Source organism: Fundulus heteroclitus, chromosome 6 (genome assembly GCF_011125445.2).
Source record: "Fundulus heteroclitus isolate FHET01 chromosome 6, MU-UCD_Fhet_4.1, whole genome shotgun sequence".
Taxonomy (NCBI): Eukaryota; Metazoa; Chordata; class Actinopteri; order Cyprinodontiformes; family Fundulidae; genus Fundulus; species Fundulus heteroclitus.
This window is the reverse complement of record NC_046366.1, coordinates 11,636,675-11,648,688: the sequence shown is the minus strand read 5'-3', so window position 1 is coordinate 11,648,688 and position 12,014 is coordinate 11,636,675. Positions and strand designations below refer to the sequence as shown.

The 12,014-nt window shown below is 40.1% G+C and overlaps 1 protein-coding gene across 8 annotated transcripts in view; it reads right to left on the bottom strand.

Annotated features, from left to right (window-relative positions):
- The window catches only part of LOC105934197 (receptor-type tyrosine-protein phosphatase S), a 122,897-nt gene extending 113,178 nt beyond the window's left edge, over positions 1-9,719 (bottom strand). For 5 of the 8 annotated variants that reach the window (XM_036138040.1, XM_036138042.1, XM_036138043.1 and 2 more), the window contains exon 1: positions 9,329-9,719. The gene's annotated coding sequence lies outside the window, so the exon portion shown is untranslated. The remainder of the gene's footprint in view (positions 1-9,328) is intronic. The other 3 variants (XM_036138045.1, XM_036138046.1, XM_036138047.1) reach the window with 1 other exon arrangement.
- Between the last annotated feature and the right edge of the window lie 2,295 nt (positions 9,720-12,014).

Here is a 12,014-nt window from a genome sequence, read left to right as displayed (position 1 = left end):
CATATAAGTAATAATAGCATCTAAAACCAGATATTGTTTTAATGAGTTTTTGTTTAATGGAGACATGTTCAAGTCTGACTGGTCTAAGTATTTTGAATTGAAATTTAGAAATGAACAAAAGCAGTTACAGACCCTATAAAAATGAAATATCCTGCCCTTAGTTTAGTGTTGATAGGAAATTGAGAAGCATGTGCTAAGTGTGGCATCATTAGCAGTTAATATTTAGCCAGCTGCGGTTTTAGCACAGTGCTCATAATTGAGTGCATCTTGTTTTTCACTTGTTAGTTTTTTTTCTTTTTTCACAAAGTACCCAAAATGATCAAACATGAACAATTTGAAAGAGATGGAGGCTGCTTCAGTGTTCATGTCCCCAAGGGTTGTTGGCCAGTCTGACAGTGAAACTGTAAATCTCAACTCAAGAACTACTTCCTTTTTTTATTTTTTATTCTCAAGCGAAACAAGTGTAGCATTTTGCAGTCACCTCCATGTCCATGGTGGATTCGGCAACTAAATAACCCTTTGTGAGAAGAACTTTGCTTAATAATATTGTGGAGTTTATATTATGGCCAGATCTTGTACGATGAAATCTCCTTACACCCTATGTAAGCTATTATGGGAATGTATTGCTTGAGATTAATTATTTTGAAGCAAGAAACAAAGTAGTTTTTTAGTTTCCCTGTTGTTTTGACAGAGTCTACTATTACAGACTTTGTCTGTCCGACCATCAGCGCTCAAATACAGAAATATTGGAGAAGCTTATTGCACAGTGGGGAAATCCAGGTGTACCATCATCAAAAATCTCATTTACAGCATACTAAACAAATACTGTACAGTCATTAAAACCAACATACTCAAGAAATTAAAGAAGTGCGCAAAAGAGTAGGGTGATTTTAAGACCTGTCCAAAACGTATATGCAAATTCATGCCTGAAAAAACACCAGCAGAGTATTTATACAAAAACAGCAGGAATGCAAATACATATTAAGTTTGTTGGGTGCAGAGATGGTTCTAAAGTCTAACAGCTGCTGGGAGGATCTGCAATAACACTCTATTGTGGATTTAGGGTGCAGCAATCTGTCACTGAAGGAGCTCTCCAGCTTTGCAACAGCTTCATGTGTGGGGTGGAAGATGCTGTCCAACAGTGATGTTGTTTTTTTCCAGAGTCCTTCTGTCTCCTACTACCTGTAATGGGTCAAGGAGTCATCCTAGGGCAGAGTTGGCCTTCCTGATGAGCTTATCAAACTATTTATTTGTGCAACAGTACTTTGGGTACATGGTAGAAAAAAACAAATGTTGACAGAGTGTAAAAAACAAAAACAAAGCTAATTTAAGCAATCTGAGAAATAAACCCAACTGTTTAGCTGTTAGCCAAAAACGATGCTAAAGTTGGAATCCTATGAACCATTTCAGGTTTTTAAAGGACTCTAGACTAAATTTGACCATTGTTGGATCAAAATAGTAAATATTTGTACTAAATATACCTTAAGTACATAATTCTGCTCTAATAAAAGATTTATTTGAAAACAGTTTGAGATTTATGAAACTGTAATTTTAAATTCTGTATAAGACAGAATTGAATTTTATTTTTGCACCATCTTAAAATGAGACCAACGTAGAAACTGTATTCCATGGACTACTCAAAGATGGAGATTCTAAGGTTTCCCAAAATTATTGCTAAATTTATGCTGTCTTGTGCACATTGCATTTAGCCACATCCCATAACCTGGGTGTATCATTACACTAGAGATGCAATAGTCTGAGGCACTGTACTGTGATGACAAAAAGAGTACTTAAAAGTTGTTGTTTTTTTGCGATAAATTAACTAATGGGGATTGTCAGGTCTCACAATCACAATTCCTGTTCTGAAACAAATTTAAAAACAGCCTATTACCAAAGAGTGCATAATAAATGCATTCAATCCTAATTTGAAACATAAATGCACATTTTTTGATCCTCTATTATGACTAACAGGGTTTTTTATCATTATAATAGGATAGCTAATTATTATCCAAAACACTTATTTTGCAAGGTCATAATAAAACTATACAGTATTCAACCATCCCTGTTATGATGCTTCTAACTACAGTCCAGTATGTTTTCAACTAAAAACTTTCAAAATGCTAATATGCTATCCATAAATTACAGACAGCACTGTTTATTTATTCGTAGTACTGAAACATTCTTGCTATCATCCTGCTCTGTTGAAAATCCATGTCTTAAAATTTCTAACAAACCAAAGTAGTGTTTTTCTTCTGATAAAAAAAAAAAGAAGATAGCTGGAGGAATAAAAGCCAAACTCTGAGAGCAATCACTTTTGGCTCCTTGCAGTGCTCTAGTGACAGTAAGAAAACAGTTAGGGAGCTTGATGTGCCGCACTCGGTTTATCAGAGATTAGCAAAATATTATTAGGTGTTCGATAACAAGCCAGAGAGTCTAGAGTGTTTGAGCAGAGTTGAGGACGAGAGGATGCTTTGAGGGGAGGGACGGAGATAGAGGAAGGGCTAATTTGCATATTAATAGGCTTCTGCATATTAAATGGGGAGAAATTGCGAAGCTCTTCTGAGAACCAAAGCCATTTAAGCCACATTTCAGGCTTGCACTTTTTTATATAAATATTTCTAAAATGTTCACTTTAAAAAAAAATAGATATTTTTTTTTACATTTTGTTCAAGCTTTTATAAGTGACAACAGTAAGTTTGAATGCAGAGTAGTTTAATAAAGTTTGAGGGATGTGTAACAGTTTTCTGAGCAATCCGACCTACAGTATCAGATTAAGTAACATTTTTTGACTTAAAGACCATGCTTGACAGCGACTCTTAAACTTTGATTTGTCAGATTGGGCTCACTATTACTACGCATTATGTTCGAAAGTGTCACTCCCAGTACAACACAACGCAATATGTACGTCTATTAATCTGTCATGTTCTTTTCCCGTAAAGCGCAGAGTTTAATTGCATAATGGTGCGGTTGAAAATGAGTTGGAAAGGACTTATGAAAGCCACGCAGAGAGACATTTGCTGAAAGCATTACTATTTATGTGGCTTAATTCCACCAAATAAAGACATCCAAGTTAAGTCGTATAATTTTATGTTCTGCAAAATCTCGCTTGCCAATTTGGCCTCCTTCCAGTGCGCCGTGAATCCGTCCAAACCCTACACTTTGCATGCAGGGAGACGGGGCTCTTAATGCGCGGGCTCAACACATACCTGAGGATCTCTCAGGTGCTTTCAGCAGGATGGATCTCTTCCACCGGTTCACTATTTATTGGCAGCTAATTGCACACTTCAGAGCTGACGGGGCTCTCTCGTTTTCCAGGTTCTGATTAGTCAGTGTAGCTTCTGCTTTTTCAGCCCTCTTCTTCGTCGGTCCCGCTCGCCTAATGACCCCTGTCAGTCAGAGATGTAACAGTCAAGCAACGTCGATAGATGCCTCCACCCTCCATTAGGTAATGAACTCAGCACATCAACATCTCGCCGTGTTTCAAACAGGGAGAGCTGCGAACGTGGACTCTGGCATATAGCTCGAACTCCACAAAAGACACTTGTGTGGAACCGGGCGGGAAAGAATGAGCTAGCTGTTGGAAGGCGAGGGCGAGGGTTGACCAGAGGACAGCGAGGAAGCGTCGACAGCGGCTTCCTTTTTGAGCAGAAGACGGGAGGCGCGGGGGAAAAGGGGTGGGACGAAAAGCAGGATAACAATGTCTTCAGATGTGGCAGATATGATGAGAAGAGAGGAAAATGGCTGAAGACAAGGGGTGCAGAAGAGCGGCAGAGGCAGAGGAGGAGAGGTAGCGGAGCGGCGTGCATTATTCATCCGTGCTGACACATCAGAATCTGTGATTCATTGGGAGAAGGGCATCAGTCAAGTCACAACCTATCTCTTAGCCTTCACTCATATGTGCACACACAGAGACGTGACGAGCGTGTGTATAATTGCAAATGGCCTTGTGGTTCAAGAAAAAGATAATGATTATGGGTCGGGCTGGGTAGCGTGGCCCTATAGAACACACTGAGACACGGGTGCTTATCTGCATAAGCAGGCATCGGTACAGGTTTCCCCACACCGTGGACGTCCAACATGTGTTTATTTAAATATACTTAGCTGCTTGTTTGCAGTTAATATTGTGCAACCTATACTATCAGAGGAAACTACATTTACATACTGTAGATTTTACAGATTCCAAATACCTTCATGTCATTTTAAATAGTTGCATTTATTTGGAATTAAAGCATCATTTTGTTGCTTGCATGCATAATCCTGACGTAAATGATTATTACAATACACTTTTTACTGTATTTCAGTTTTTTTCCTCTTATTTTAATCCTTTTTATTTTGCTTCCTGTTTTCCTTTTCCTTTCATTTTAATCTTTGACTTCATCTTGTAAAATCATGTTAAATACAATTATTTGCACTTTTAACAATCCTATACGTAGATCGGTGTGTTCTAGGTAACGTTTTATTAATTAGGAGTACACGGCTTCAGGCTTCCCAGGAGGATAACAATGACTCACATATAGAGGCCCATGTCTCTTGGACAAAATTCAGAATAAAGAAGATGAGAAAATATGCCATTCAAGAAAGGCTGATATGTGTTGACCTTTAAAAGTCAGGAAATCACAACAAGCAAATCTTCTAAACTTCTGCATATCTGCGGTCCGAGTGGTGACTAAAAACGTCACAATTGAAGAGCTGCTCTAAACATAGCTGGACCTCCAAACATGCACAGCGAGGAGAGCCATCCCCTAAGTTTACCATCTGTAAACTGCTGCCTCAAGAAAAATCAAGACTCAAAAATATTTTCTTCTCACGGCGTGTTACGGTGGTGAATTATTATTATTATTTTTAGACAGACACCGGCTCAGGATGCACACAAACAGTTTAATACAGGCAGTTACAACAGAGAGATGGGGAGGGATCTAATGATGTACTTACTTTGTGAAACTACAAACAGTTTAACTTAAAAATATCAGAGTGTGTTTGCTTTGGTTAAATATTACCAAGTTCACATGATTATTTAAACTTAGCTTCTTTATTTCTGAGAGGAAGCGCTTTAAAAAAAAACAGTTTAATTTGTGCATTCTTGCCTCTTTATGCTGTAATACTGCATGCAGAGACTAGAAACTTTAGTCAAGGTGTTGTTCTAGTGTTCCTTACTTTTTATGGATAACAATAGAATAAATGGCAAGATCACATTGTGATGTTCTTCTTCTTTTTTAACTTTATACCCTGCATTCCAGTTGGCAATACTATATTTCTGAAATAGTGGCATATGGATATTAATTAGTGGGGCAAGGTTTATTCTAGGTCAAAATGATTAGTTAGATGCACAGAAATACATTATCAGATTGCTGTTAACAGGCCAGTACATACACAGTATGTAAAATAACTACAAAATGTCTGTTTCTGTATCACTAATGGAATAGGTGATGATCATTGCTTAAAAAAAGTAAAGCCTCATAAAATGTGACTTTTTGAAATTAGTGTTCTTCACAACTTTCTGAGTAATGCATGTGAGATTTCACTCACCGTGAATAAATTAATGGCACATGCTACAAAATCTCCTCCCTGTGATATCAGGAAATTCTTCCTCCGTGTTATACAGCCAAACTGCTGCACTTAACACTCGCATATATAATTGGCTGTAAATTGCAAGTTCTGACACTAGAAACTTGTAAAACAGTAATTGGATATTATCGTTTACAATTGTATGCATCAAATGTGGACCTATTGTCCAGCTGCATTGTAGGTAATGTGTCTCATGAGACGGTGTGGGGAAATAAAACCTTAACTGATGTTTAAAAATGTAATTTTACACTGTATAAGATGCATACCTCCCATTTGGCTCTTCGGCTTTCCAATTTAGGCTTTGAAAATAGAAAAGGTTTTGTACTGTAGCAGCTCAAAAGAAGGAAAAAAAAATGTAGATAGAGGAGAGACCACAGCACGGGCTGGTCACTTTCATCAGGGCAAGCGGAGGTTTTAAATAGTTGAAGTTGAAAAAAAATATATTCTGTCATACTTTTTCCAGATCAAAGTTGTTTTAAAGAGGCACCAGAGAAAGTGCTGAAGCGACCAGAGTTTGCCCTGGCTTTATGGAGCATAGAGTAGCAAAGTGCTGCCTCTTCCCCAGCTGCTGCTGCACACTGGCAGTCAGCTGGCTGAAGACAGACACTTCAGTCATATGAAAGCATTTACTGAATATTAAACTAATTTCAAAGTGCTGTTTTAAAGCTATACTTAGCAAGCTATAGATAATGTGTTAAGCAGCTGACTGCAGGCTGGCCAGAGGATCCCATAGCCTGACTAATTAAACCAATTGATATCAGCTTGTTATTAGGAATGCATCGATATGAAAATTTGATCTGATATCAATATCCAGTAGCAATATTGCTGTTGTGGCCAATAATCAATATTTACGGATATTATATATTTCCTCCTACCTTTTCAGCACTGTGAAAAACTGAGCCCGCTGCAGACATTGCTTCTCTGCATCACTGTCACTGTTGCATGCCCACACAAAGCCAAAGGCTGTTAATGGTTCCACGAACTAATTTCAGGACCAGAGGGCATCGGTCTTTTAAAGCTGTCGCCCCCCCAGACTGTGGAATGTGTTGCCTTTATCTTTACGCTGTCTTGACTCTGATCATTCTTTTAAGAAGCAGTTGAAGGCCCACTTGTTCCGACTGGCTTTTTTTTCACTAGTTTTGAACTAGTTTCATGCTATGACGTAGCATTTATGCTGTTTTATCTCTTTATATTTTCACTTTGTGTTGTTTTATGGTTGTTTTTATTGTGAAGCACTTTGTGGTTTTCATCCTGTGAAAGGTGCTATATAAACAAAGTTTACTTACTTACTTACTTACTTACAAATACCACATGAACCCCCTACCTCCTGAGACACATACACAAACAACAGTAAGGAAATAAACATTGGTTAGTAATATCGGCCCAGTTTTACTTATCAGACAAACTGACTTACGTTGGCCAATCAGTATTAATGCTGATATATCATGCATACCTACTTGTTATACTGTTATTTTATAAAAAGCAGAACGTGAAAAGGGGACGATATTCTGCAAAATAAACATTTAACCTCTACAATTATAATATATTGTAACATTATTTAATATTTTTGCTTAGTTCTTTCCTTTTTATAGATAACTACTTAATGATAGTTCATATTGAAATAGTTGCCAAGTAAAGGGATTAACACTTTAGTACTGTATTTTTTTAATATTCTATTTCATACTGTGGCTGTTTAATACAGGCAGATGGCTAGACAACCATGAATGTGTTTAAATCTTCAAACAGCATTGAGAATATTGTTGTTGCATCAATATATTTATCTAAAATTTACTCTGCCGTCTCTCAAACACGTTCATGCTTGTTGCCCGAGCAGCTACATTCTGCATGCTGGATGCAGATTATTTTCCAGGGAGCCTTGAATTAACAAGACAAGAAGCGGAGCAGCCAAAAACATCCCTGCTTGGATGGCTTTGAAAAGGTCAATTAATATCAATGCCAAGACAACAACAAAGTGTCTGTAATACAGGTGGCTACGCTTGCAGCGTCGAAGTTGATGTTCTATTTCCTGACTGGTGCAAAGCAAAACACAACTGAGGGAATCCAAGAGGTCTCGGAGAAAGCCAAAGACGGAAGGAAGGGATCAGATTGAGAGGGGAAACGCACAGAGCCAAGCAGTTAAGGGAAAGACTGGAAATAAGACTTCAATAAAACCTTTGGCATAAAACCAAAGCTACTTTACTGTAAGTAGTAAATGGGACAAAAAGACCAGTGGAGCTATACTAGTTTTTTTTTTTTTTTAAATGTGCTTACAAATCATGTCATCATATCAAAAGGTTCTGCACCTGACAGCTTCAAGATGGAAGCCATGTGGAACCAAGCATGTCCAGACTCTTGGACGTAAATATTTAATCTGTCTCCAAATGACAGCCTATTATTCTGCATCACTGCGACTTCTCTCTGATTTTTCTTTTTTTAGAATTATGTAAGTGTAAAGATCTTTGCCTCTCTCTCTCTCCTAACAGCACAGCACCCTGGGCATCCTTTTGTTAGGAAAGAAAGGAGGTAAAAGGCAAAGTCAAAATCAGCAGGAGCGTCTACTAAAGACAGGAATTCATGCGTAAAACGCGACTGATTAAAATAATTAGTGATGTGGAAATGGTCTGGAACAATAACCAGCAAACACACAGTGCCTCGGGGAAGGAAGGGGAAAAAAAAAAAGGTCCATCTGTGCGCCAGGACGAAGACCCCCCCTTTCGAAATCACCACGACAGTGCAATTTTCTACTTTACAGAAAGCCACAGAGCGGAAGCGGAAAAAAAACTTAAAGGCGCATTAGGAGTTTATACGATTAAACCCCCTCCAAACAAACAGCAGACGTCGGGAAAACGTGTCAGCTCCCGTAGATCCTATCATTCAATGCCATTGCGCCTTGCATGCTTGAGCGGCTCTGTTAAAAGCGAATCCTTCGGAGCGCAATTCTGAACAGTAACAAGGAGCTCTGACAGAGACGGTGGCTGTGTATGGGAATGGGTTCAGTTCAAAGCATCGCTTCAGAGCAGCAGATGCTGCAGCCGCTCTATTGTCTAGAAAGCAGTCTTTCCAAATAAGTGCGTCCGCTTCGCCACCTGGTGCCTTCCACACCAAAAGTCCTTCTGATATTAGTTTAATGGCCCATATGCATTCATAATGTGTCTATGATTGCCTCCCCAGAAAGACTTCAAAACCCCATTACCATAATGGCATTTTTAGTTTGCAGTGAAATATGAATAAAACATAGAATTCCCTTCTTTTAAATGAATACGCAGGGTATGTTTGCGCCTCTTTTTTTACCTTCAGCTATATAATCAGCCATTATACAGCTGTTATACAGCCATAAAAGCAAAACTAATCGTCGCTCTGCTCCTCTCTTCAAATAGGTGCCATCAAAAAGCCGCTTTGAACGAGAGAGGATGTGGAACAAAGGGTCCGCCAGTCTGCGCTGGTCCCTCACGCACGCTGGCCAGAAGGTGACAGTGGGGGGAACACGCTCAGGCGTTGGTGCCAAACCAGACCCAGACCTTTAAGACGGGGCTGAGCTCAGGTTTCCGCGAGCGGGGAGAGAGAACACAGAGCAGATTAATTGGCCCTTAGAATACAACAATTTTAGAGAGAGAGAGAGAGAAAAATGACACCTCCCGCGTGAGACCCGTCTTTAAATTCTTAGTTTCTACCCGACAAGTGAGAATAAGCAGGCAGGGGAGGGCGGGGTGCACCGCTGCCCCGCATATTAACAGTAAAACCAGCGATGCGCGGCGATGCTCACCTTGGCAGGAAGTGCTCCGTTTTCCTGACAGTTTGCTAAATTCATGTGGGTAGGTTGGCAGCGGGAAGCCTCCTTGGAAACAGCGAGGATGACTGTAATCCAGTGGCGGCAGCAGCAGCGGAGCTCCGCTCAGAAGAAGGTCTGCCTTGCTGGAGGAGGCTGCGTCCTCACATCGCTGGCGGCTTTCCCTCCCCTCCCGGCTTGTCCGAGCGATCGGGCTTCCTCTCCGGAGCGCAGCGGGACGCGAGGCGGCCCCTCTCAGCCTGTCTGTCGGGGGAGCATTGCTGGTCGGGCGGCCTCAAATCGCTACTGCTGGCTCGGTGCTACGCTCCCTGCCTGCTTGCTTAATGCCCTCCTCAATTTCTATCTCTCTCTCTCTTCCCCCTCCCTGCTCCTCCTCTTTCTTACCGGAGCTTTCCCCTCCTCCTCCTCCTCCTCCTCCTCCTCTACCTCCTCCTCTTCTTCCCAACACATGACGTGATGCAGCCAGCATCTCCAATAGCAACCGTATCCCCCATCACCCCTATTACCCCCATTACCAGCTCGCATCCACTCCACCACCCCTCGGCTGTCCCTGGATCGCTGACTGGCGCGTGGAGGTGGCTGCAGAAGCAGCTTGGGCTTGTGTATTGGTGATCTTTCCCCCCCCACTGAGTTCCCCACGGGCCAAACTGAAGATAAGCACCTTGCAACCCCGTAGATTGCCATAATGTTTGGTCTAATTATGTCTGCAGGCCACAATAGAAAGTCAGAGTGTCCAATATTAGCTCCCACTGAGCAGACATACATAGGGGCATAGTGACTTTTAATTCCTTGTGGTCAGAAGTTTTGCTGGATCAAGCAGAAGGTAATAATAAAATAATAATAATGATGATAATAATGTGTTCATCTAATGGATCTATTTCACGTGGTTGAAATTAACCACTTTGCAGCATTTTTGTACTGCAAACATACCTCAGAATATTACAACATCAGCGTCTTATTTCAACAATTCAAATCAAAACGTGAAGCGTTCCTGTTAATTTTGATGCTTATACTTAACACAAATGAAAATAAAAAAGATAATTTATCAATAAATGTGAAAAATGACTAAAAATATTTTTTAATATAGAAATATAGTACGACCCAAATACAGCTGTATTGTAACTTTAGAAGACAAATCATTTGATTGCTCCGAGGTTAAAGCAGGGGTTACCAACATGGTGCCCCAGTGATCACATGTGGTGCCCTTCAGCCCTTTCTAAAAATAGCACAATCCTTCGTGAACTACATCTAAGATGTTATTTTATTCCATTGATCCTCCTTTGGAATCACTCTTGCATTTATATAGATTTTAAAAATGACAATATCTAAAAAAAAAAAAAAAAAAAAGCATTAAAATTTGTTTATTTTACATAAAGTTAAAGCGAGCTCGGACTGTTTTAGTTCACAGGTCAGCCATTCGTCTGACACAGTACCAACGAAGGCCGCAGCCAGACTGATCCCAGTCGCCAATTACTTTTAGGGCCCATATGAGCAGGAGGCATCCTGAAAAAACAGGTATCAGAGGGCACTGTCCATTGGCTACTTACTGGACTTATGAGAATTGACTGTATAGTTTGGATTTGGGACAACCTGGTGTAAAACATGGGACCATGCGAGTCTGATGTTTGCTCATATTCAACCGATCTACCCAACACTCATCTGAGGCCTAATTAAAGCTACATAGAACGTCAAACTTGTATTTAGAAAACACAGATGGGTTTCACACAGCAGGCTCACTGTAAGCCAAGGCCCATTTAGTACACATCTAGACAGAGCACAACCCCGTGGGGCCCACATACACGGGTTGCCTGAGAGCTTTAGCTACGTGATTTTGGAAAGAAAGAAGCATGTAAGCTTTGAAAAAAACAATGGATGGTGAACACCTGTTGAATACCAAGGAAAGATATCCCTAAGAACTCCAAAACTACTCCTTTTTATTGCAGTTGGTTTTATTTCTGCACCAGATTTACAAAGCAGATTGCACTAAATACAGGTGCATTTCAGCAATTTCAAATAATATTATTTTCATAACACGCACTGTGCAATATTACAAGTTCTTTTGAACTTGATGGTTATGGCTTAAAACAAGCGAAAACCCATAATTTAGAGTCTCAGAAAATAACAGTATTGCACAAAAACAGTTAGTATTTTAAAAAACAGAAACATCATGACCTACGCAGCGTGAAAAACTGCTTACCTGCAAGTTATCCGGCACACGCTGATCAGCAGTCACTGACACTTTCAGCAAACAGTGGAAGCTAGCTGTTTTACAGAGTGCAGTGGCCAAGGACATTAAAGTGATAGGAGAAAGTAAAAAAAATAAAAAATAAATTAAAAAAAGGTTTAATAAGGAACAGGGAAAATTGCCTACAACTGCCACATTCCTTCCAAGCTGTTCCTGAACCATAGATGTCAGAAGCATCATTCTTGGAACAAAGAGAAAAAGGACTGTGCCTCTTTTCAGAGAATGTAAATGTGCATTTTATTAAGAAATTACACTGCCTGTTCATTAAGAAAGGAAATGCAACTTCACTGAGAAAGCCTCAGTGCAGGTGGCGATAGACAGGAGGACTGTGGCAGAGATAACATCACTGTTGGACAATGGCCATGCATGAAGCTGCTGCAGAGCTGGAGAGCTCCCTCAGCGACCGACTGCTGCACC